Source organism: Maniola hyperantus, chromosome 16 (assembly GCF_902806685.2).
Source record: "Maniola hyperantus chromosome 16, iAphHyp1.2, whole genome shotgun sequence".
Taxonomy (NCBI): Eukaryota; Metazoa; Arthropoda; class Insecta; order Lepidoptera; family Nymphalidae; genus Maniola; species Maniola hyperantus.
The window spans coordinates 5,070,343-5,095,016 of record NC_048551.1 but is presented as its reverse complement, the minus strand read 5'-3'; the positions used below and the strand labels follow the sequence as shown (position 1 = coordinate 5,095,016).

General features: G+C 34.3%; 1 protein-coding gene across 9 annotated transcripts in view; it reads left to right on the top strand.

Moving 5' to 3' along the window:
* The window catches only part of spri (Src homology 2 domain-containing protein sprint), a 253,910-nt gene that overhangs the window by 94,132 nt on the left and 135,104 nt on the right, over positions 1–24,674 (top strand). For 4 of the 9 annotated variants that reach the window (XM_034977089.2, XM_034977087.2, XM_034977088.2 and 1 more), the window contains exon 1: positions 16,403–16,650. The exons of 4 other annotated variants lie outside the window; for them this stretch is intronic. The gene's annotated coding sequence lies outside the window, so the exon portion shown is untranslated. Of the gene's footprint in view, positions 1–16,398; positions 16,651–24,674 lie in introns of those variants that run through there. One more of the 9 variants, XM_034977084.2, reaches the window with a different exon arrangement.

The window sequence follows — 24,674 nt, the reverse complement described above, 5'->3', positions numbered from 1 at the left end:
AAATGCAAAATGCATATTCAGCTAAAATGCGCTAGTTTATAGTGTCAGCTATTAGTTTACTGAATTTATAATGCAACAAACATAAAGTGTTTTGGTGTCTAGATGTTAATTAAAAGTTGGAGGTAAGATAAAGTATGTATTCTTAATAGGAATAATAATTTTTCTTTGTAAGTAAGTATATTGTGTAATGTTTCTTTGTATTGCTGAATTATTGTGAAGTTTTATACATCACGCTAAAGTTTCTATTAAGCCATTAAAATAGCTATATTTTAAGCTTAAAAGCTAGCTAAGCCCTAGAACCTTGAGATTTAGCATGTAGGTTTTCTTTATAACGTAGACTTCCGCAAAGAAAGACTCAAACTCAAACTCAAATTATTTATTCAGAATAGGTAAAATTTTACGCTTACTGATGGTCAAAATTGTTAATTTAAATACGATGATATAGTGGTGGGCTTTCGATGATTTCTCCCAAGGCAGCAAGGACATGACAGATTGTCATAATATCTTATAGGCACCATATTATAGGCAGAATGTTATTAATGGTATAGTGCCGTAAATAGTTTAATAGTGTCCGGGCGTTTTGCAGGGATCGGAATGGATGCGGGACGCTTCAGCTAGACAGGTCTAGACGTCAAAGTTGTTAAGGCTAATTGTTTGAACTATTTGCTCTAAGACTATGCTATTGGTATAGTTTGCGATAGTTTCAACAGATAATTATTTATAAGTGATAGCCTAGTGTTTCAGATTGTTGCCTCATATTCGTGAGGTTTGATTCCGGGTAAGCACTTCTTACTTTTCAGAGTTAAGTGCGATTTAAGCAACTAAATAATAAATATCACCTGCTGAAAGTTTCGTGTGTCTATCTGTCAGTTAGTCTGTCTGTCACAGGCATTTTATTCAGAAACTATGAAGCTGTAACGCTTAGATTTTTTATACGTACCTACTGCTAAAATAAATACTGCTAAATAAGCGCTATGTACTCAAATAAATACCTCCTAGTAAGCGATTATCATCATCATCATCTAAACCCATCGCTGGGCCACTACTGTCTTCTTAGAATGAGAAGGGGTTAGACTATATTCCACCATCCTGGTCAAGTGCATGATCAGCAGACTTCACACACCTTTGAGAACATTAGGGCTTATATATTATTAGGGTTAATAGAGCTTTGGACAAGTTGGGACTATTCAAAACAATCCAATTATTTAAGCAATTAACTTCGAAGCAACTCTCGGACAGGTGCCCAAGCGTTCCGTAACTTCCTAAGCGAGTACCTAACTCTCAAAATCTCTATTAAATTGTTTACGGCCGTTTAGATACCTACTACGGATAACGGTGAAATTACGCAAGTTTGAACACATGAATTATTCGACGAAATTATTTAACTCGTGGACCTTAGAATTTAGGTCTACAAGTTGTAGGAATAATGGCGCTCCACACAATTTTTATGGATAGGCAGACCTCTATTTTGCAATTAGCCAACAAAATGATAATAATATCAGATTTACGAATAGCCATATCCGTAATAATCCATACTAATATTCTAAATGCGAAAGACTGTCTGTCTGTCTGCCTGTCTGCTAGCTTTCCACGGCCCAACAGCTCAATCGATTTTGATTTGGTACAGAGTTAGCTTACATCCCGAGGAAGGACATAGGTTACTTTTATCCCGGGAAATTAAAGAGTTCTCACGGGATTTTTAATACCTAAATCCATGAAGTCGCGGGCATCATCTAGTTATGAATAATTCATCAATACGTATCTACTGCATGACATGATTCCCTACAGCTGCTACATACAGTAGGGTTGTCATCATTAGGTTCACAACTCTAGCAATCGAATAAACAAAACACGAAAAGTCTAATAAAAAGTTTCTTTATTTCAGACGACAATTAAATATAAGTAAAGACAATCTCAGAATCAACCCCTAGGGCTCCGAGACGTGGAAGAAAGTTCGCATAGGTACTTGTTAAGTCAGGTGTAGGTATAGTACTCGACATGTCGAGATGGCAATCGGCGTATGAGGCAGGGGGACGCCCCGCACACCTGAACGTCACACGCGCTATCCCGCACTGGGTTAGCGCGGGGGATGTGTATGTGTACAGGGCGTCCCCACCTCGATTGCCATCTCGACCTGTCGCGTACTATACTGGGTACCCCGACGCGCAAGTTGAGCCAATTATAAACAAGAATTTATGGAGCATTTTGCATACTTCGTTGCTTATTACTTTCTGAAGAGCCTGGAGTATGGAACCTTTTTATATGCTTTAGCTATAAACACTTGAAAATATTATTTTTTAAAGTTTGAAGGTTTTTCGGGGATTGCCAAATTTTAATGGTTATTTATTTCATCACGATCAACCCATCGCCGGCTCACTACAGAGCACCGGTCTCTTCTCTGAGTGAGAAGGGTTTTGGCCATAGTCTACCACGCTGGCCATGTGCGGATTGGTAGACTTCACACACCTTTGAGAACATTATGGAGAACTCTCAGGCATGCAGGTTTCCTCACGATGTTTTCCTTCACCGTCAAAGCATGTGATATTTAATTAACTAAAACACACATAACTCCGAAAAGTTAGAGGTGCGTGCCCAGGATCGAACCCCCGACCTCCGATTAGAAGGCGGACGTCCTAACTCACTAGGCTATCACAGCTTTTTATTTATTTAAACAAAGTAAACTGCCTTATTTAATTAAACAAAGTAAATTTGGTATTATTTAGGACATGTTTTTTAGTTCCGTGTGCTTGAACTTTGAAGGCGGATCAGCATTCAAATCTCTTTCTAATTCTCAATATATGTACTTAACTAATAAACTTAGGTAGATCAAGTTAAAGTAACTTAATTTATGAATTTAGATTACTGCCTTTATGACTAGGTACTTTATGGTTTCCTAGCAGTGTTTCCTAGAAACCACACGGTGAATGACGTGACAACTTTTGCGAATTTGATTGTCGACTGAACACATCTAATTTTGAAGCTAAATAGCAGCCGCTTTTGTACGGTATGGTATTTTAGAAAACCTATGGTGACCAAAGGCCAAAAACAACAGAGCCTATAATTAGGTACACTATGAAAATTATATTCAACAAACTAGTAGATACGTTATCTTAAAGCAATCTATACCAATCTGCCGATGACGGGCCGTTATGGAGGTTGGACTCAATCAAAACCAATTTGGTAAGAATTTAGGTCGTGATTTATCTCCCAACCCAACGCTAAGTACTGCCTTGAAGCTGATTGGGAATGAAGCCAATGAAGCCGTTATTAAGGCTTGAACACACAACGCGCGATGACTTGAGTGATGGCAATTTCGCGTACAACGCAAGCTCCAAGCTGTTATAAGATATGTTACTTGTATATGTTGTATAGTTACTTATAGTTTTTTACCGTGATTACGTGATAGCCTAGTGGTTAAGACGTCCGCCTCTTATTTGGGACGTCGTCGTCGCGTCGGGGGTTCGATCACGGGCAGTACCTCTAACTTTTACGAGTAGGTACCTAATGTGCATTTTAAGACTTTATTACATAATAATTAATGGGTTTTAAGAAATTAAATATCACTTGATTTGACGGCGAAGAAAAACATCGTGAGGAAACCTGAGAGTTCTCCATAAAATTTTCAAAGATGTGATTGTGAATTCGCACTTGGCCTGCATGGTGGATTAAGGCAAAATCCTTCTCACCCGTGCCCAGTAGTGAGCCAAGGATGGGTTGATCATAATGATGAACCGTAACAGTAATAAGCATGGCAGTTGTTCATAAAAAAGTCTTGGATAGCTCTCCAAAATATCAATTCCTTCTTCCCGTAAGTATAATATTATATCCTTTAATCTATTGGCACGATCATTATTCAGACCCGAGATGCCACGCCAGTATTCTCGCACAAATATTTGTTTCAATTAGCCTCCACAAGGATCTCTCTCCCCCAGTCAAACAAATGCTGATCATTTTATCAAGAGTGACATTTACTCATACACATCTAAAGCTTTTCTTTTATCTAGTCTTTTCGTTTTCGTTCTTTCTGCCTCGTATCACTAGTTAACCCGCCTGGACTGCGCTATTATGGAATTTTTGAAAATCGGTGACCTAGTGCAATTTACAAAAGTCCTGAAATGAAAAAGTATGTGTTTCAAGACTCCTGAAAAACGTATTTTTTCATTTTTAACCGAAAGCCCAAATTCCAATTTTCATCGATAAGTAGGTAGGTGAAAAATGTCTTTCTTACAAACTTTCGCCCTTTATTCATTCTTCATTCATTATTTCAACCCCGTTCTGTACTACTATCTATGTGCTAAGAGAACCTAAGTTATCAAAAACATTCGTAATTCAATTCGAAAACATAGTTTTGTTTGTAATTGGTTGATGACTCAAAATAGTTAGCACCCACTGAGTTTTTTCAGTTTGAGTAACAGAGAGAGCCCTATATATTAAATTCTCTCCACGGATAGCGTATAGAATATGAAATGAAAATTTGAATGAAAATGAAAAATATTTTCATACGTTCGTTAAAATATTTTTGCCATAGAAAACAGCCTCTGTAGTCTGTATAACATAATGTACCAAGTAAAAAGCATTTTTTATTCCTCGAGTTCCCGGTGGTGCCGCCATTATTATTTTTCCGTCTGCAAGATCCCCTTGACCCGTGACCGGCCTACGACAGCTTTAATTAAAGACTTTAATGACTTTCGGATATTCTACTTGAACGCCTACTTTTTTAACTGGAAAACTAGATAAGAAATTGTCTGGAAAGTTTCTTATGATAAGGATTCTTTATCTGAATCTTAATTCTTGATATGCTTAGGTAACTTTTTGTTTCTAATACCTATTCTAAAGTAAATCGAAAGCTTTAATCTTCTAAATATATAAAAGGAAAAGGTGACTGACTGACTGATCTAGCAACGCACAGCTCAAACTACTGGACGGACCGAGCTGAAATTTAGCATGCAGATAGCTATTATGACGTAGGCATCCGCCTAATAAGAAAGGGTTTTTGAATTCAACCCCATAGGGGTTTGAAATTTGTGTAGTCCACGCGGGTGAAGTCGCGAGCTTAAACTAGTTTCTATTATTGCGATGCCCCAATTAACTCTAAAATTTAGAGGCCAAAGAATATTACTTCACACATACCTACCTATTTGTACTTACCTACCTGTGTGAATTTATTATTTTAATTATATTTTATTTAATAACAAAACGAATGAAAATTTACTTATAGTGAGTGTTCATTAGTAAAGTCTTAAGTTAAATCGCGTAAGCTATTTACGTAAGTGAAACTTACAGATGTAAACGCGGCCATTCATTACAGTGTAAATTTTTGTAATGTAAAAAGTAAAATCTTTCACAGGACTAGGAATAGGACCTTAGGCTAGGCTTAAAAGGCAATAAACAGGAACTAAAGCCAAATAATATATTATAACCAGTAAAGAAATAAATTAAGTGTTTTGTTGGTAGGTAAGTAAGTACCTACCTAGATAGGTAAACTCATGGCAAACTCTTGAAAGTTCAAAACTTTTCAATATTTCGTATTCATAGCAATTTTATTTTAACTTCTCGAATCTTCGAATTGTGATTCAATTTAAATAAAATTTGTAAAATCTATTTCAAGGAGTGAAAATTCACTTTCTAAACTTCACTTATAGTCTGAATGTTCTAAACTTTGCCTTGTTGGGGACCCTTGTAGCGCTATTCGACAAACCTTACCGTGCAACTATTAGACTTAAAACTAAATATATACTGTTTCACATAAATACTATATTATTTCTTAATGCAATGACATAAAGGGGATTATTGCATGTTTTTTAAATGATCTTATGTTGCTTTGATATTGAACTGCTCGTACCGGCTGTTTATATTCCCTATCGACGCCTAACCATAGTATTCTAGCAAAATGTATTGCTTGTGTTTGCGTAAAATATAATGAAGCAGGCATTTTTCTGTTAAAAAATCTTTGGTTTTAGATAGATACCTAGTAAGAATATTTCTGTTACATTTGTTAACTATTTAAATAAATAAAATAAAACATAACTTCATTAGCGGCAGAATTTTTATTTTATTTTAAGAGACCGTGCGTTTATTAAGAGACAATTTACGACGATTTGCGACTAAAGACGCCATAATTTAATTTTTGAGGACTTTACAGTCTTGGTACGATTAAAATTGTTACTAGAGATTTATGTGTAGTTAAATGAAACAAAAATGAAAGATGAATTAATTTTTGCGTAGAGGATTAGTCTAGCTGTTCAAATGGAAAATTAAAATCTAGTATCTTGGCATCATTCGACACGGGCATGATTAATTATTGTAGTCAGTAATATTCTAGCTAAGTATAAATTTTATTAACATTTTCAACAAAAAAAAGGTATTTTTTAAATATTGTAGGTAGGTAGGTATTAGGTATGGATAATGTTATGTTATAAACAAACAATATTTATTAATGAAGGTGTTATTTTTTTTCAGGTAAGTGAAACCTACCTATGAAGTTTTGCCCTTTTCATGTAAGTTGGTAATTTTTTTATTTTGTTTTATGTGCCATATTTGGATAGTGAAGAATGTAAAATAAGTTGACGGATTCTCGAGTAGGTATATTCGGTACATAGGTACTACACTTACTTAGTTTTATAATATTTTCGTTTTTTCATTGTTACCTACCTAAATAGTTACCTAACAGAATTAAATAATTAAATAATTCCCATGCGTAGTTTCTCTAAACGTCGCTAATGATGATAATCACATAATCACGGATCTCTAGAGACACATGAAAGCAAATGAGACGTCTATTCAGAATTGCCATATTTGGCACGTACATTCAACCACGATCACAGTACAGTTGCTTATTTTAGTTCTTACCTATTATGCAGTTAAGATAATAATCGCTTGAATTATTATTATTTGTGCATATTAACGTGGAAGGGTGTACTTTGATAATGAATTCATAGCCGCTTCTCTCAGGTAACAAGAGACCCGTTTCGGGTGTTCAATGCCTAAGTGAATATAATATGCTAGACTCGCCCCACTATAAAAGCTTTTATTAAAGCTAAATTGAGTTAATTAAGAGTCGGTAAGACTGACAAAACGCTATCCTATTTAATATTTAAATAATTGTTTTGTTATTCATAGCTTTTGTTAGCTTCATAAAATTATTACTAGCAGATACCCGGTGTGTACTAATACGTTAAAAATCCCCTAATGCTACGTTTACATGCGTGCTAAGGCTTGGCAATCATCCACAAGCTCCGAGCCTATGTGCCTAATCACTAATGTATTTGAGAACATTATGGAGAACTCTCAGGCATGCAGGATTCTTCATGATATTTTCCTTTATCGTTAAAGCAAGTTACATATTTTAATCGTATAGTAGAAGTTTATGGGTACGAAAAGTTAGAGGTGCGTGTCCGAGATCGAGCCCCCGACTCCTGAACAGGAGATCAACGTTTTAAGCACTAGGCTAAGCCAAAGTCAAAGTCAAATGATTTAGTCAAAGTCAAATGATTTATCTTAAATATTTATAAGGAAAAGGTAACTGACTGACTGACTGACTGACTGACTGATCTATCAACGCACAGCTCAAACTACTGGACGGATCGGGTTGAAATTTGGCATGCAGATAGCTATTATGACGTAGGCAGCCGCTAAGAAAGGAATTTTGAAATTTCAACCCCTAAACGGGTGAAATAGAGGTTTGAAATTTGTGTAGTCCACGCGGACGAAGTCGCGAGCATAAGCTAGTTCAATATAAATTCAGTTGTTGAATTTTGAATTGGATTTACTAGTAGCTAATAGGTACTTGTGCTATCGTGTAAGTAACTAATTACAATAAGCCACTGTTGCGCGTGTTTCCATTGTCCAAAGATCCTGTTCGTTACAAAGAAACTTTATAGTGATGCACGATGCATGTAGCTGCCTATTATGGGGGAAAACAGTAGAGAAAGAACCGCAATACGATGTGGGAACTTCTTCTCATTGTATTTGTATTGTATTTTAACAATGACAAGGTTTTTAGGCGGAATAGACTCCAGACTTGACAGTCGTCGACCGTAGTCGTTGCCATTTCAACCTAATAGAGAGCCAGCGCGTGCCAGACCTTCGTTATTTTATAAACGCTGGAATTTCTCTGCGCATTGTCCCCAACACTAGGAGGAACGTTTGTTTGGATGTTTGTTTTGATCATGGTGGCATTGAGAGATAACAGGTAATGAAGGTGTAAAAAAATCTTACATCAAAGCATAAATCTATTTTTTTAATATATTTTCTTCGGAGTACACGTCATGCATTGCCAGACACTTAGTGTCGTGGCAACCCCCTTCCAGACGCTCTTAAAGTTTAAAAGTTTAAGGGTAGGGTAGGAGTTTGCCACCATCAAAGGTCTCGCACGCGCTGGGTCCATATGGGCTACCAGCACATTAGACGTCTCTAATCTGTGATAGATCATATAGGATTTCCATAGATACGGTCTTGTCGCTTGCGTCGAGCATCTCCAAATCGTAAGTTCACATAATGGGAGTTCCTTGTGTGATATTGTTTTACTTAACTATTACTTAGCAATAATAAAGTACCTAACTAAAAGTCTCAGGTAAGTATGTATCGTTTTACCAACAGGTTGCTTAGATAGTAGTTAGGTTCTAAAGTCCAAGTAAAAATTCAAACTTCAAATCGGAGATGATAGATGAGGAAAGAAAACAAAAATTTAATAAAAAGGTTCTGTGTCCGTTACGCTCTAAATATATTAACTGTTTCTTATAACAGAATGAAAAACATTAATCTTACTAAATTAATTAATTAGTTAATTTAAAATTAATTAATTAAATAATTAAAAATAATCTAGTAATTCTTTACTCCTAGAGAGAAAAAAGCTTTGTTTAATTGACCCCTATGAAACGGGTTAACCTAGTTTGGGGTTCGAGGGTAATTTTATGCAAAATTGTATTTTACTCTTTTTTTGGAATAAAATAAAAATTTATTTTTATTATTATTAATCTACAGCTGACTTGTGAAGTCACAAAATATAGCTTACGACAATTTTGTCTTGTGTCTGCTTTTGCTGTAACACGATTTATTGCAAGTGCCGTCTCGGGACAATCAGACTGGCGCATAGCTAATTGTCGCTTTCTTCGGACACTTTTATCTTGTTAGTGAAAATTAAACTTACTTCTATGAGTTCCATGAAAGAGACTAGATGAAGAAGTTAAAACCTAGACTTTCATGAAATTAAGTTTAATAGGTACTTCATTTGAATTTTGCGATAAAATACACTTCCTAATGGCGGTACTTGTTTCAAGCTTTTATTAGGTACTTACTGTATTTTCACTACAAGTGTTGTACTTAGGAGTTTTTTATGTTCTTTCTAAACAAAATATTGTTATTAGAGAACTTTTGTAAAACAGTTGTCTTGGAGATACTGAAAGTTGTTCAAGTCTTTAAATATTACGCATATATTGCGTTTACTTTTAGAAATACATTCGTACATTATAAATATATTGTAAGTAGTACTATAGAATAATATGATTCGTTTATTAGAAGCAGAAGTTAAAATATCCAATAAAGGACCCTATTAGAATATACTGAGAATATTAAGACTAGGTCATTTTCTCGATCATTTTCTGATGCTAGTACCTATTGCTTATTTTTCTTCAATCTATAATAAATTATGTGCATAGTAGCGGCACACGAGTAGATATATAGACGAGGGGAAGCTAGCGGAATACTAGCGGCTGGCTGTAGCTTCACTCACTCATAGCGCAGCTCACGCACACCACAACGTGTCACGGACGCTCCGTTTGCCGCTGTTTGCCATCGAACTGGGCGCAAACGGAGCGTCCGTGACACGTCGTGGTGTGCATGAGCTAGTGTGAAGCTTCCCCTCTGGTCTATAATATGTACTCGTGTGGTAGCGGGTCGGCAGGCGGTAGGTATATAGCGCATGATGCACGTTGTAGGTACGTACATATCTACCAATATGGAGTTTCAATCTCTGTCAGTTTCGCAATTATTGATATTCATTAAAAATGAAGTATTTTTGGGATAAATAAGTACTTACTTACCTACTTTAATAAAATTTAAAGAAATCTATGAAGATTTATCTGGTTTAGCGGATAATAGCAAAATAAAAATTGATCTTGTTGGACTTTGAGTATTATAGACGTCTGCAAAATTTTATTTTAATGATCATGAAATTTAAAAAAGCATTTTAAATTATTACCGATAAGTATCTCCTTACCAATAATTTTAACAGCGAAAACAATAAAATCCCATCGGACGTGAAGACAGACAGGGGCGGAGTTCGTTACTTAAAAATAATTTACTCTCCTTCCCCCCTATTATCTTCATTAATTGATGAGAATTTAATTTATAAGTAGGTAATACATATACATAACTTTTCAATAAACTAATATTTTAATTAATTAGGTACTGATTTCATTAGACTTTCTTGTTCAAGACTTAATTTATGTATCAGAATGAATAGATAATTTTTAATTCAGGTTACTTAACTATCTGTTTTCTTTGTGATAGAATTTTCTACTTATCTATTACTTGTTGGTTTCTAATAACTAAGTTAATTAAGTTGTTAAGTTATTGTTAAGATAGTATCAACTTAAATAAATATTTTTTGACACGATAAAGCATAGGTAAAAAATAAAATTATAATCTTTGAAACAGGTTTAGATATTTAAATTATAAAAATAATCCTGGTAAATAAACTGAGAACAATGGATAATTATTAAATGAAACAAAAGAAAATTAAATAGTTAAGTACTCCCAAAAGTCAAAACAAATTTCGTTTTGTTCGGTAACAAAATATATCAAGTCATCTATTGTATGTAGCTTGTTTAATAGAGGCAACACAAACAAGTAAACACAGTCGTGTTCAGCAAATAATATATCAAACCGCTCGCGCTCTCCTGAATTGCCCAGGAATATCAACTGTTTACATCAAAATATAAGCTAAACGTTTATAGTACATCGAAACTTTGCTTATTAGGTACTTCTCTACCTAATTAAATATAATATATGAAATCGTTACAATAAAATAAATTCTTTTGTATCCATACAATAGGTACATTGTGTTTGTCTTTCTGTTTGCTACCGCTAACAGCTGAACCGCTGATCTGAACTTAGAATTTGGTACAGAGTAAGCATATTGTATGTATGTTTGTGTGTTCGCGCATCGTTCATCCGATTGAGTGGATAGTCTTTGTACAGTTGGACTTGGTTTTTGACATGAACCATCAACATACAATAGGTGACAGGCGTGAGGCGAGAGGCATTGCTGGACATTAGGTTTTTCTTTATTTATTTATTTATATCTATGTACCTAACTGCCGTACTCAGAGTCGCTTAATCGTTACTTAAGTTTAGTTAAAACGAGACAGAGCTATAACTCTCACATAAATCTGACTCGGTTTAACTCAATCTTAAGTAACGATTAGCGACTCTGAGTACGGCTGTAAGTAGTAATGTAATAAATAAATATATATGGCAAACACTGTAATGGACTACAAAAAACTGATATTTAAAGTCGCAGTGTATTGGCATTCGAATGTAAAATATTTACAGTCATAAAAGCTTCCCCACATAGTAAATTCTCCTGTGTTTGCATTGCTTCGATATACGGGGTAAAGAGCGGAAACGTTATTACAACTCAAACTGTCTACCGCTGAAATAATCCGGATCAAAGCTTTATCGAAATCCACACAATACCAAATATACATACATTGCTACCTTTATGTAAGAAAGATAGGAAATAATAAATGAATGTAATCATCGCAATGATTTTAACAAAATTTTATATGGCCAAAATCCAAACCACACATTATAAATTTTATCAATATCATAATCATTTCGATATTACGCTTGATGAGCCTGAGGGTTAAAATTTAATTCTTGGAAAATATATAGGTTGGTTTATATTTCTTTGATAAACATTTTAGGGTAGTAATAATAAGAAAATAGTATATCATCGATGAATATTATGTTAATCGCAAGAATCGTTGGTAACCGATATACTTACGAGTAAACTATTACATTACGAGTACCTTAACAGTACTGTTATGCTGGTGGTATCATTTGCACTATTCTTTTAATCAAAATTTTAATTTCACAACATCTCATTAGACCTCTAATACATATTTTAAGTAATTATATAATTTTGTTTTAGTGACACTTTATTTTTTACAATAATATTCATAGATGTAACCATGAAAATATCCCGAATTGCTATTATTCTAGTATTCTGTGGCATTACACCATAAAGCGATAAATATGTTGTAAAACCATAAATGGGGGCAGCGAGGCTGTCCCATAAATTGTAGAGAATTGGAGCACTTTGCAACAACTATCGTTACATTTCTACTGTTATAAAAAGAGCAGTATATTTTATTTCACAAAAAAATTGCCGGTATTATGGTTGTAATAAAGGCATTTAAATAGATCATGTTAAATGTGAGATTAAGAAGAAGATGGCTTTTTGGTGGGACTTGTTTGTTTATTTGAGCCTGATGCCTTTACCTGTGTAGGTGCAGGGGTCTTCCGGTCAAAGGGTGTATTTGCTTTTGAATTACTTTGAACCGCGTACCAGGGAGGTTCGTCTTATCTTAATACAAATAAAGGGTACCTACTTTTTACCCATTTGTAGATTTTCCCAGTTTCTTAGATTATTTCGCTTGTTTTTATCAAAGATTTAGTTGGGAGTATTAAATATTTAAAAAAATATTATAACCACCATGTCTTTAAATTTTCTCACGTTGTCAGTATTTTTTACGGCAAAGCAATTGTTTGAGGTACTCAACACTAAATGGTACAAAAAATACTATTGCTGTTATGGTACGGGCCTCCAATGTCACCTTATTCGTGATCAAACTTAATTAATGGTCTTCGGTTTTCTTTTGTTTCTGGCATGCATGTAAAAAAAGTTTCCTTATCCACTTCACATTCGTGTTTGGATGTTTTCTCGTAGGATTATAATATCTTAATATTATTTTATCCCCGAAGATTTTCTTCATTAGGTATTGGTTCAACAGAAGAACTGTGAAAAATAAACAGATGGACACATAATATTAATTATAATATTGCGTTTAGAATATTAAGCATAGTATAGAATATAGATATAGAGATATTATTAATATAACTCTATGCATTCTATAAATATTTATAGATATGACTTTAAGCTATGTTGAATGTTTATCTGTGTTGGTGGCAGACGAAATCTTTTTAATTATGAACTCGGCGTTATCCGCTTTGTTCGTGGACATTTTATTCCACCCTCGGGATCTATAGTATCTCGCTGAGTAATAAAAATATTATTCTGTTTTAGTGTGTGGGTGTGTATTAAAATGAAATAACGTTCATTTAAATGATTAATTATTTGAAGCATTTCACAAAATGTTGCTTTCTGTGTTATTGTTATCAAATGATAAATTATATAATTGGTTCTAAATTTTTAACTGGCAGTTCTTTACTCTATTTCTGTATTTATTAAAGATCAACAGAGATTAAAAAATAAAAATTGATTTGCATTAGTTTTGATCTCTGCAAATAATAATGCGCTCTAATTATCATAATATTTTGGTTTTTTAAACTTATTTACGAAATTTCAGTTCCAATTCCAGCCATCCACTATCTACTCCTCATTTTGAATATTATGGATTCTCAACAGCTATGGATTTGATAGACTGATTTTGCATTCCTGACAAAAAATTAAAATCTTATGCATTTGAAATAGGTACTCGTCTCTAGTTTCGAATCTGTTCTTGACCAAAATTAAATACGTAAATACCTACCTACATTCTGTGTAAGATTTTCTTCTTTTTAAGTCATGACTAAGTGAACGCAATGAGGAAATTCGAATTTCCTGGAAGAACAATCAAATCTCAAGACCGAAACTGTATGCCAAGTGGTTCAAAATCGTTTGAATGGTATCTCAATTTTCCGTTTTGTTTATGTAATTTTAGAGTATGTACATACGTGTAAAAATTGCTAATTCAATAGGTATCAATATCTGAATTTTTGAGAACATCTCTTCTAATGTTAACTTTAATACTTACGCTTTCTTATAATAATTTACAAATTTTAATAATTTATAAGTAACTTCAACGATCTAAGTATCTACCTACTGTTATATTAAAATAAACAAAATATAATAATTAATAGCTAATATTATCATGAATAAAATATGAAATAAAATATTTATTTAATTCGGCAGATTCTTCTGAGGAGAGTTGTAACTTGTGGCACTTGTGGGTGAACAATTGTATTTATTTAATTTTTGCTTTGTCTAACATACCAACTTACTATTTTAATGTTTTACCGGTCTACGGTATTATTATTATTACTTTCATCGATCATGACCATCCGTATTTCAATAGTTCCAAAAATAAAATCGGTCAAAAGTGTATGACCAAGTGTATGACTCACATAAAAGTTCGGGTCAAATGTCTCAACTCTATGGTCTATGCCTATTGTGTATTGTGTGACGCGTTGTCACTGCTTTCATTATCCTATTATATGCTGGAGAAAGTGATGATACGTATGATACTAGTGTGATAATCAGAAGAGAGTTGCAGCAACAATAATTCTCTCTAATATCATTTTGTATTGTTAAGTATGTAAAAATTACGTAAGTAGTTGATATCGTTATTTTTCTTTTAGGACATTATACTGATTCGTAGAGTACCTAAGTTCCTAAGCTTGCGTATGTTATGTATACCTACATCTACCTATTGATTGAGCGAAGATTAAAATTATTAAACAACACTGAATATTTTAATAATTTGAAATTTTGATCGCCTTGGCCTTTTTGTTAGCTACTTAGGTACCTACTTATTCAAATTGATTATACTTCAGTGCCCTTATTATAAATGCGAAAGTGTGTTTGTTTGTTGGCTCGTTGCGACGTGATGAAGGACAAACCAACAAGTTAACAAACCAACAAACCAACAAGCCAACAAACAAACACACTTTCGCATTTATAATAAGGGTACTGATAATTAAAAACTACTTGCTCTACCTAACGATTATTGTAACATCAATTAAGGATTGTTTATAAAAATATGATTTCGCGTTCTTTTATCTCGCTAGAAACTGTAACGGCACAAGAAAAAAACTATGTTGTACTCGTAATTGGATTTGTAGGAGGATAACATCAAACATGCAAAGCTGATACTGCAGAAGAACTTAAATTCCGAAGCTGATCCATATCTTTGAATTTGAAACAGGTGGGAAACTTGAATGGCAGTTAAAATAGATAAGTGTGGATTATAGCACAATCACGTTCGACCTTGTGGCTACGGCTCGTATGTTTTGTTCTACAACTTGTGTAATACTTAAACTAGGTAACTTTGTTGTTATTTAAGGTGATTGAAAAGCGTTATAATAAACACCAATCAAGTGCGCGTCGGGCTACGCGCAGTGTAGGGTTCCGTAATAGCTCGTCACAATATACCTGCTATTAATTTTCACAACTTACAACTTCACTTAAGTAATATTTAATGTTTATACGACTCCAGTACATTTTATAAGTTGGTTGACTATTACTCGTTAACTTAAAAGCTTAGTTGTGATCGCTTTACTGTTAACTTCAATATCTCAAAACTAATATTTAGCTATAACATAATTATACCCCAAAATAACTGCTACACTTTCTCAAAAAGCGCATTTGCATTTGGTGTTAAATTTTTTAATCATTTACCACTCAATATTAAAAAAACAGAAGGCAATATGTTAAAAAATAAATTAAGAAATTGGTTAATTAGTAAGGCCTTTTATAATATTAATGAGTATTTTTATGAAAATTATTGATGTAAGTGTAGTATGTAAGTACCTAGGATGTGTTTTTTAGTTTAGTAAACAAAATAGTTAAAAATTGTAATATTTAAAAATATTGTATGTAACCAGTATTGCACGCCACAAAGTGGCAAACTGTTAGAACTTTATAACAAGTATAACACCTAATGTACCTACACAGTTAATGCAATAAAATTTATTCTATTCTATTCTATTCTATTCTAGCAGCAACCATTTAGCTAGGGAGGGAGGACATCTTGACTCTAACAAAAATTGCTTAATATTTCGCAAACAGATCCCTGAATCGAAAAATGGTTTTCACACACCCGTAATATTTTTAAAAGATCTAGGTACCCGACAACGCGACGGTCCCAGACCATAAAATATATGAGAAAAAAAGTATCGACCCCACTTGCCGTCTATTTTTTTTTTCAAAATTTCATTTTACCACTTTTTCCGCATGATTAATATTTAATATGACAGACAGACAGACAATCATGGCAACACTACAAGGGTTTCTTGTTTACTGCGGAACCCTAAAAAAGAAAATGTGGAAACGAAGGGATCTGGTTCCGGACATGCGTATTGGAGTGGGATGGAGATAGCAAACCGGTGGTGGGTGAACGTCAGTTGCTGCCCGGTCGCCGCGCCGCGCATCGCCTTTGCCGCCGTGCGTCCGATATTGTACACATATCAAATTTCACACCGAAAATTTGATATCGTCGTCGAATTGTGAAGTGATTGAAAGTTCGCGAGTTGACCGGTAAATTCAAAGTTCTACTGCTCGTTCTTTGTTGTTTTTTTTTTGGTTCTGTGCTTTGTTTTTTTTTTTGCGCTGTGTCAAGTGATTTTTTAACGGTTCCGGTTTTGGTAGTACGTATCAATGCCTGTTATTTCTTTATTACCTTGTTTTTATATTTGTTGCAAAAGATTGTTTTTTTGTAGATGTACTATAAGTAGTTTGTACGTATAAATATTTTTAGATCGTCCTTAATGATATCATCAACACAGTTGCTTTATCAGCTCTGATAAGTCTTATCTTGTATACTAAAGCGTTGGCTATGTGTGTGCAATATTGCACATTATATTATTAAGAAGTAGGTTATTCAAACAAGTTTTAATATATTTAGCATCTTATTTAAATACCATTAACTGTCCCACGATGCTCGAAGTTAGCATACTATTTCATATTCTTCTTATTTTTGTATAACCGTGGAGTCATTAAAGTTGTTAGTGACAAATCAGCACCTAAAAAATTGCTAGGTAGGTACTAGAACATGGTACAAATTTTCAAACCTTTCAAAATAAGAAAATATAAATATAAGATATTTTAGCTATGTAAGTGTACCTACTTGCCTACAATCAATCAATAGATCTACACACGCCAAGCCAAGAACCCAATTATTTTTCAACTATTCACTATATGGTATTCAAAAGACAAAGCAGCGATTTGAATAGACGAGGGTGTTTTGAAATTGATCGCCTAGTCCCCGTCCTCTGGTTTACCGAACCCTCAGAAAGCGAGGTAGGCCTAATTCCTAACAAATTTGATTTTGTGGCCAGGATCCGAATTACCATGTATAATATTTGAATTTGACGTCCCTTTTGTAGATGCCTGCTAAATTTTAAATTGTTTGAAAATCTTTGGCTTGGTAGGTAGGTACTTAGTAGATTATTACTGCTTCGTGACAGTCATAGTTAGCACGTGCTCCGAATGTTATATTTTAGCATTATTGTTGTAATTTTTTGTGTTCAGGAATTATTTTTTGCTACAATTTTTTTGAGATATGGAGTTAATAAACTGGCATTATTAGAAGTCACTTTTGGTGCTATTTTTCATTTTGTAACCTTGATATTATTATTTTTGTTGTCATACTTTTTTTGTTACAATAGCTGCCTACTTCAATAACGATTTGGTTGGATGTTTTATGGTTTTTATTTATTCCGTGTGTTCTTGAATTATTAATAAAAGAAGCACCTTCTTTATTGATTCAGTCTACCTAAGTTTGCTACTGCCTCCGGAAATCAACATTTGCTAGAATTAACTGAGTTTGTCTTAGTTGAGTATTTCTGTCTGGGCGAACAATGCTTAGCTAACGTCTAAGCATGTAGCCTCTCTAGCAGCTGTTAGCAACTAATAAAACAAAGCTCAAGCCTATCCGTAGCAGTTATGAAATTCTTTTAGTTAAAAGTAACCTCTATGCATTTCGATGAAAATTCAAGCTACCTACTAAAAATCACATATTCTTCTGCTGGAAAGAAAGTAGGTATCACTGTGGCGATAGTAGCCAGTGAGTATTTAAGCTAAATATAATGGTATGTAATGCTGACATTTAAGACGTTACCTCTCTTACATATGAGTATGATCATAACGTTAGATTTAAAAATTTAGGTGCTCTCAAAAGGTTGTGCGTATTTCTATGGCGAAGCAAAACCAGTTTTAGTTTTAGCTAACACATTAGGAATGGGGCACGCGTCGCATGTGTTCACCATTTAATCGGTATCAAAAATATTCAGTTGTCCATTGAAGCGATAATAGAGACCCATAATGGCACAGGACCCCTTTTTTGAACCATTGTTGCACCCACGGAGTTTGGGTCATTGACATTGGCCTTCCCCTTTCATATTTTGGATTTGCGCCATATTTTTCATCTCATGTCGCGTCAACAATACATCGTCACTAATCTCATTCTTTTTTTGTGTGCATGGATGGGGCTAATCCTCAACATGAACGTAAAATAGCGTTTCCTTTGACCTATAGTAATTCTCCTTATCATTGTTTGAAATATCCATAACACCCTTATTAGATAAATAATGTTTCCATTTTGTTCTGATAATATATCAAAATATTTCATAGAAATAACACTATCTACTTAGATCTTATCAGTATAAATCATAATAAATATCTCGGTTTTTAAAAACATCTAGATTAGAAATAGAGAGTGCTACTAAAAACTCGTCCGCGCTACCAGTTTTTATTTGTGTCGCTTCATAACGACTTCTTCATTTCTAGGAGGAAACAAACAACTTGGAAAAATTGCTTTTCTTTCTAGACGACATTTTCAATTCCAAGTAGGTATTATAACGCCGGTCACATTAAGTGTGCAGTTCATTGTTCCCCCTTCTTTAAAGATATTGGCAAAAACAATGCGGGCTTAGAATGCGTATACCGTTAGAGAGAGGCGCACAAGATAGTTATTTGAGTTGCATTAACTAGCGAGGGCAATAATCTTTGATAACTTGCAAGTTACTGGTATTGCGCAAGCGTCCCACTTTTTGCACGTATTGTCAATATAGTTTTGCAACAGGTTCCGGTGTTCATGTGTTTTTAGCGTTGGTGCTCGTTAGTCATAATTTAATAAAGCTATCGTAGCTATCCAAAAGTCTTACTGACAGTCAACGTGGGAGGAACATTTTGATTTAAAATTTTCATATAAGGCTTTTGGAAGGTCAACACAGCCAGTAATGTATTCCTTTCAATTGTTTTTAAAAGAGAACACAAACAATATTGCTAAAGACCTAAACAGTTTGAAGATGAATCATAAGTTTATGCTGTCAACGTTTTAAGAACACCCACTTTTTCTCGGCATGTTTGTGTTCCTTTTTAGTACATTCAAGTTTACTTATTCACAATAATGCCACCTACTTATATAGTTCGATCTTCACCTTAATCAGTAAACGGCACAGGTCGGTCCTATAGGGCGTTGCTCCGGTCTGCGAGCCACGATGGAATGTATCTGATTGTAGTTACGAAATGCCATGACTCTGTAATCGACAATCGTGTTTTTTCAATCAAATAGGCAAGTATATTGTTTATTGAATAATTTATTTTTCTCAGTTATGTTTATTTTTTGTATAAAATCAATGAATTTAAAGTTTTTCGGAATTTAAAAATTATACATTGCATTGCTAATTGGCACGGGTGGATCATTGGCTCCCTAATTACGATTCTTGTCGATCTTCCCGTACGTTTCATGGCTTTTTAATTGCCACTTCGTATGTGGCGGAACATTCGCTAATGTGCACAGTTACGGCCGCTCCGGAAAACACAACGGAGCCCATTGTTTCGACCGGCTCCTTATATCGCACATAGCGGTCGACTTCATAGTCTGCAAAGAGGCGATATGTCCAAATTCTCCGAACGACTACTGCATTTCATTATCCATTTTCGACGCTTTGGAACATACCTACCATATTATTTTATTGGAGACTGTTTGAACTGAAGCGGTTTAACTAGAAGTCATTTCAATTCTTGGCTTGTTGGTTGTAACAAATTGCAAAATTGTAATCATGTCAAACATGAAATTTCCCCGTTATGACAAATGACTGGTTCATGCTGTTTGTCAACTAGAAAAGTAACACTAGACCTTCAGGATTACACTGGTGACTTATGATCACTGGTGATCATAGTGCAGGATTTATGAATGATTATTTTCACCAGCAGTATTGAAATAGCGTTTGGCGTGATCCATTAAGTACTCTTGCATTCTACATTGAATATTCATTTAATCTTTTTAAAACGCTGATCTCGGTGAAATCTGGGTCGAGACTTATCTTTCGAAGGGCCTCTTACAAAAGTGTTGAAACTTGAAAAAGATTTATATCCCGGCTCTCAGCTGTAATTATATCTTATTTAGTAATCGGACCATATTTTTGTGTTTACAAAAGGCAGACTGTTATTAATTTTGTTGTTTTTGTAACCGTATATCTTGCTTCTACAGAACACGAAGCATAAATCCTGAGACTTCTCCATCATGTTCTCAAAGGCGTGTGAAGTCTGCCAATCCGCGTTTGGCTAGGTGGTAGACTATGACCAAACCTTTCTCATTCTGAGAGGAGACCCATGCTCAGTAGTGAACCGGCAATGGGTTAGTCATGATGATGAGGCCACAATTAAGTATCTTCTTAGCAAGCGCAATCCACTTAAGTTGCATCATCACTTTCAAACAAACTCGATTCAGGCTAGACTTAACTGAACAAAAAGTTTGAAAAGCTTTTTTCTCTATTTAACAGTGACGTATGATCGTTACTATCACTCATCAGAGTATCTATCTATTCGCAATTTGCTACATCATTAATCTTCAGCATCGTACCATGTCACCCGCATCTCGCTGCCAATTACGTAACACATGAGAGCTGACTTGAAGAGTTAAATTGATTAAATCCCATTACTTGATTCTGGATCTGCGATGTTGCCGTGTTCTCATGCTGATTAGTCCTCTCTTAACTGTAGCGGTCTCATTATTTATTAATCAACTGCACTAACAATGTTAACCTTTAACGAGATTTGCTGTTTCATCTACCAACTTCTTTTCATCGTTTTGCTTATTATAAGAGAATACTTAAGCCATCTTGGTGACATAGAAGACCATAGATATTTTTAAAACATTGCATATTATTATGTTCATTATATCAATTGATAATGTATTAAAAAAAGTTTCATTCAAGAAAATAAAATGCTATATGGTTGGTTACTTTTATACCGTTTAAAACCTTAGTCAAAAGTTACCAAATCCAGATCATCAACATCATCGTCAACCGATAGACAGTCGTCCACAGCTGGACTCTCTGGTCTCTTGTAGGGTTTCCACACGTCAGGCCTTGCTTCGCTTGAATCCAGCGGCTCCCTGGGAAACGTTTGATGTCGTCTGTCCTCCTAGTAGAGGGTCTTCCAATTCTGCGCTTTCTGGTACGAGGTCGCCGTATAAAAACTGGTATTTGTTGGGATCCCAAGATGCTAGACATCTTGGGATCCCAACGAATTCCAGTTTTTATTTGCCCTGGCCATTGCTACTTCAGTTTCGTAATTTGCCAAGCTTTGTCGGTTACTCTGGTTCTCATTTCTGATTAAAAAAAACTCATTTTGCTTTTATTGACGATTAAACTTTAATGGTAACCATAATGTAACTTTAATCGTCTGTCATTCAACTGCACCTAAATCACTTGAAAGCAAGTTGCAATATATGATACACACGTCAAGTTATCCTATCTCTGCGAGCCTCAGACATGTTTAGGATGCTAGTTACGAGACTATATTTCTTGTCAATGACCCAATAAACTAAGTTTACGACGTAACCGGTATCAATAATAGAAATATTGGACAAGACTCGGATGTTCCGAGACACATTGTGGCTTTTGCCTTCCTGAGCACGCCGCGTCTTGAATACAGATCGGCTATTCAACCGTCTTATTTGATATTCCACACTTAGGTAAAGTGCTTTTTTTCTAGTTCCACATACCTAGTTGTCAGACTGGTGCAGTTTTTGTACGGGATTATTTGTGCTGAATATTGAATTAGTCTGGGTAATAATTTGATTTAGGACAAACTGAAGCTCTCATTCGATTTGAAAATTAGTCGCGTTTACTGTTAGATACTTTTTTGTCAGCTTCGTTGGGGCCTTTTAGCAAATTAGTAATGTATTGAATATCTAACGTTGTGTACTTGCCATAATACCTATGTATGTATTACATTTTATATTTGTACATGTTCATTGTTCTACAACGGCTAAATTGTAAGATTATGTACTTAGTACCTACCCACTTCCGTTATGTTTTTATTATGTCCCGAATAGTTATCTCTAGTCATATCTCAATATTCTTTAGTCCTGTCTTCTTTCTAGTACTGTAATCTTTTTAGTACTGTTAACAACATTAGAAGCTGCAATTAATCTATAGTCAACAATCTCTACATAATTCATTAATTTCCATGGCTGTAGTAGTTTAAATTATAGTCCAGTAGTTTTATTGGTAGAGATAGATAAGATAATAACTAATGTTGCAGTGATATAAATACTGATACGCATAGATAGTCATAAAATAGAATAAATATAATATCATATTATTACCTTAGTAACTTTGCTGTATAGTATCGCATACCTCGCTGAACATGAATCATGACTCCATGAGGTTATTGACAACTCTGAGAACTGTTCAGAGGTTATTATACAGTTAACATAATAGATTTATTAATACTTATGTCTATTATTATTTATTTTAGACTACATGTTGCCTGCGACTTTATCTGCGTGGATTTAGGTAGTTTTAAAATTCCGTTGGTTTCAACGGTTTGTTTGATTTCTTTAATTTTTTTTGGATTGAGATAAAAGCTATCGTTGTATAAAATTTCGGGAAAATTGGTTAACTAGACAGTGAAAAAGTAACAGACAGACAGACACACTTTGCATTTATAATACTAGTATGGATTAATGTGCATAGTGGTAAGTATTGTATTCACACTATCAGAATGTCAATGGCTTGTAAGCACCTATTCATCAAAATAAAACTTGATATTATCTAAGTAATAAAAAAATTCAATAATAATAATTCAATCATTAGCACACTATTTGTAACATATATATTCATTATATACAATACTTACTGTATAAAGACTTTGTAACATATATAATATCCATTTAAATTTAATGAAGACCGTTGAAAAATTAAACAAACTAAATTTTTACATTAATTACCGTTGCCGTTAACTTTATTGCCGGAAAAGTTTATTTTAGCGAATAACAACTGACGAGGCAAAGTTCTAATTACATCGATACCTGCAGGCCCTTTGTGGATAGCCAACAAAAAACCAAATTGTCTGATGCACCTGCATGCATAAACCGATCGGCAGATGCTGCGAACACGTTTTTTTGCACTTGGTCCTATGCACCTTTTGAATGTTTTTTGCTAAAAGGATTATGTGGTTTGATAAGTTTTGTTTATTTTTGTTACCTTCTTGTATTATTTTACGATGTTTTGATAAAACAGAATTTGATATTTCGCTCGGACTTTTTTAGTAAAGTTCCTATATAAGTACAAAATTTGATATTTTAAGATTATTTATGTTTAACTTTGGAATTTGGTGAAAAACAAAATAGTGTTTTTGAAGTTTTTTTCCTTGTTATATTTTGAGATTTTAATACGCATCACCCAGACAGGTCCAGTCCGCAAAGAGGCTAAGGAATCGAAATGTAACTAACTAATCTCTCTGTAATGCCAAAGAGGCCGTATCTTTTAAAGACTGATAAGTGAAAAAATACAACTTTTTAGTTGGTACTCCAATTAACCTTTAGAAAAGCCGCAGTTGCTAGGTATGTGCTGTCTCAAACTGTGTCTAAGTATCTGCACCCTTCTATTCTACTCTTAGAATATTCTCGCCCTCACAAAAGGACGCTACTTGAAGAAATTGCTCATGCAAATGGGATGTCTGCGGTTATACCTAAATATAGGGATAAAATGGATTACGTCGGAAGCTTAGTGACTTTCGGGGAGAGCAAAGACGATAAGATGTATGAATCTTACTTATTGGTTATTAGGCAACTATATATACCTACCTACTTAAATATCTGCCTTGCCCTTGTAGGATTAGCGCACTTTTATCACGGGTAGGCATAGTCCGCGACAGGTCGAGATGGCAATGAGGCTATGAGGTGGTGGAACGCCCCGCACACCCGCACGTCACCCACGGCGTTCCCTCCCCGATTGCCATCTCGACCTGTCACGTTCTATAGATACATGAAAGATTCATAAATTAGGTACGAGAAGGTGAAAATCAAAATATACCTGCATACTAACAATAAAGAAAGAAGATTAGTCTTTATAAAGAACAAGATAAAGGCTTCGAAATAATGATTAGGTACACAAGTCTTATTCTGCTGCCGACACACATAAGAATCAGTAACACTAAGCATCGATTTTATGTTCCATATAAAAAATTCAGGTGACCGATATTAATATTAACGAAAACTAACAAAAAGCACTCGATAAGTAGGTAAATAAATACAAAAAACATAAATCGAGCATCAATCACACTCTGAAATCATAACTCGTAATAATTTAATCGATTTTTTTTATTTCATAAACTTTTAGGCTTCAATGTAATCAATCATATCTTATTACTCGTG